Source organism: Sinocyclocheilus anshuiensis, unplaced genomic scaffold (genome assembly GCF_001515605.1).
Source record: "Sinocyclocheilus anshuiensis isolate Anshui unplaced genomic scaffold, SAMN03320099.WGS_v1.1 scaffold718, whole genome shotgun sequence".
Classification (NCBI taxonomy): Eukaryota; Metazoa; Chordata; class Actinopteri; order Cypriniformes; family Cyprinidae; genus Sinocyclocheilus; species Sinocyclocheilus anshuiensis.
In genome coordinates, this window is record NW_015546102.1 from 1,446,960 (window position 1) to 1,449,944 (window position 2,985).

Below are 2,985 nucleotides of genomic sequence, written 5' to 3' on the forward strand. Positions count from 1 at the left end.
GAAAATAAATATTTTGTAACATAAATGTCTTTACTGTACCTTTAAACCAATTAATGCATTCAAATAAAAGTATTTATTTATTTCCAAAAATAAAATAAAATAAACTCACTCACCACAAACCTATAAATAGTGGTATATAAATTATTATTATTATTATTATATTTTAACACCTTTCTTATAAACCATATGGTTTATATATCACATATCTATTTGGTAAAATGATCCAGTTTCTATGGAACAGTTTGAATAGTGTGAATTTTCTTCTTGCCTCAATGAAAGTTTGTGCTTTGAATTATCTGAATGAAGCGTTTTACATGCCAGCATCCCTCCTGTGACCGAGTCACAAGGAGGCATTAAGAGTGCAACTCTCAGCAACTACACATATATCACAGCTCTTAAAAGCAGGGTCTTCTCTCTCTCTCTGGGAAGGCTGGAACAGGCCGAACCATCCCCAAGGCCTCAGAAACTAGTGGTCTTGTTAAAAGACGCTTAGCTAAGAATTATGTGCCAAGTGAAAAGGGGGTGTTTGTGCTGCTTGCTTCCCCCCAGTACATTCACTTGAACAATCTGTTTTCAGGGGGGATCCAGATCGGAACCAAAGATTGGTGGACCAGTGTGACTATTACGGCTCGTGGGGTGACTGGGGGGGACGTAATGAGAAAGCTGTTCCCGGAGGTCCCTGTCCACATAAAGGCATGATTATTCCCTCTCTTGGCAAGGGCGGCTGATGGCAGGACTGGTCAGACACTGGACTCAGTATTCTTCAGTCTTATTAGATGAGGTCCTCTCCCCTCCTGGTCACAGCGTCCAGCTTGTTTGTTTTTTTGGGGAGAACTGTGGGAAAGTCATTAAAGTGTAAAGCATCCCCCTTTTATTTCATTCTGAGGGAAAAGAGAGAGCGAGATGATGAGCTCCTGCTTTTAATGAGTGGAGACGTGGCCGCACCAGCCAACCGACGCTGTTTTCCATCAATATGGCATCCATTCAGTCTCCACTGGGAAGAATAGACATACTACACTGTTTGATCTGTGCTCCTCGTCCTCTCTTAAAGACCAGCATTCACTGATTTTTATTACAGCGCTGCTTCCTTCCAACAGAGCCCATCAAATCATCATTTATTTAAGTGGCTCCCCTACACACCTGTTGCATAACCCATCTTGATGAGCTAATGGAGACTGTTAAAGGGACAGTTCACCCAAAAATGAAAATGACCTCATGATTTACTCACCCTCAAGCCATATGACATTCTTCTTTCAGACGAATACAATCGGAGTTATATTAAAGGGGTCATATGATGTTATATAAAAAGAACATTATTTTGTGTATTTGGTGTAATTAAATGTGTTTATGCAGTTTAAGTTTCAAAAAACACATTATTTTCCACATACTGTACATTATTGTTTCTCCTCTATGCCCCGCCTTTCTGAAACGTGTCGATTTTTACAAAGCTCATCGTTCTAAAAAAGTAAAGGAAAAATTGAAATCGCATCATATGACCCCTTTAAATTGACTGATCCAGCAATTATAAAAGTGAACAATCTTTGACCTTGATCTTTCTGTATATAAAATAATCACACTAGAGAACAGATGGTTTTCATGCTACTAGCAGGAACTCATATAGATCATGATCATCTTGAAATGCAGTTTCAGATTTTTATATGCTGTTTCTTGAGGTTTGTTTATAAAGATTGCAAAGTTTTTTTGCACCAAAAAGGTCTTTCTTTACCTAACAGTAGTATCGCTTTTGTGATTGGTGGACAGTCTTGATTATATATGATAATGACCCATGTTAAGGGGCGTCAAGGGAAATTGGGACATCACAATTGTCCCAATTTCACATAGTCACGATTTTTTTAGCAATTGCTGCTCTTTCTTGGATGTTGGCTTTGTGAAGTTATCTGTACTTGGTTTTTGAGGAACCAGTGTCTTCAAGATGAATGTTGAGATTTGCTGTCACTTTGCTGCAGTAGTTCTGTGTTGTTTGGACACAATCCTTCTTAGTGCTCGACTGTATCAATCATCATGTTCAGTTATTGCCTGCTATTCTCCTACACTGATGAAGTCTTGCCATACTTTGTGTACACAGCCATAATCGTAAAAATTGTTACCAAACAAACAATTGGTTACAAAAGCTCCTGCAAAACAGGCTCCTACGGTTTGCCCTTTTTGGGAGTCTGACAAGTCACCCATTTAACCCAAAACTTGTATTAAACACTGCTAAACACAACTTGTACTACACTGATATACAATATGTCTTACATACATTCATTTAATACATTTCAATAAATCAAGTTAAGCGTCAATTCACATAATATTATCATCTAAATGTGTTTGGATTTGATTGCTGATTCAAATGATTGCACATTTCAGTCAAAATATTCTGAAAGCATCTTTTCAAAATCCAGCTGTGAACCAGTTTGATGCAGTTTGATTCTCAGATTATTATGCATCATATCATATCCGTGCTGTGGTGGAGGCCTCTACTGGTGAGCAGTAGTCATGCAACTTGTTTACCAATCCCATCCAATTCAAACGACTGCCAAAGCTTTCCTGGTGAATGAAATGCCAGTGCATCACATTTGGTGAGCTAAATATTAAACTAAATGATCGATAATTGAATCCATGCTGTCATTCCGTTTCCTTTAAAAATCTGGAACATAAGGTGGCCGAGAGAGCTCAACGCGCTGTAACTTAAGAAAACACATGCAAATTGAAAAAACACCAGCAAATTAAGAAAACATCTTCATCAGTTTGACAACACACGCGCTGCAAATCCTCACAACACATGCAAATGAAGAAACGGGCTGCAAATCCTCACAGCACGTGCAAACGAAGAAACGCGCTGCAAGTGCAAAGAAGAAACGCGCTGCAAATCCTCACAACACGTGCAAACGAAGAAACGCGCTGCAGATCCTCACAGCACGTGCAAATGAAGAAACGCGCTGCAAGTAGCACGGACCACAACGGAAATGTTTCAAGGGGACC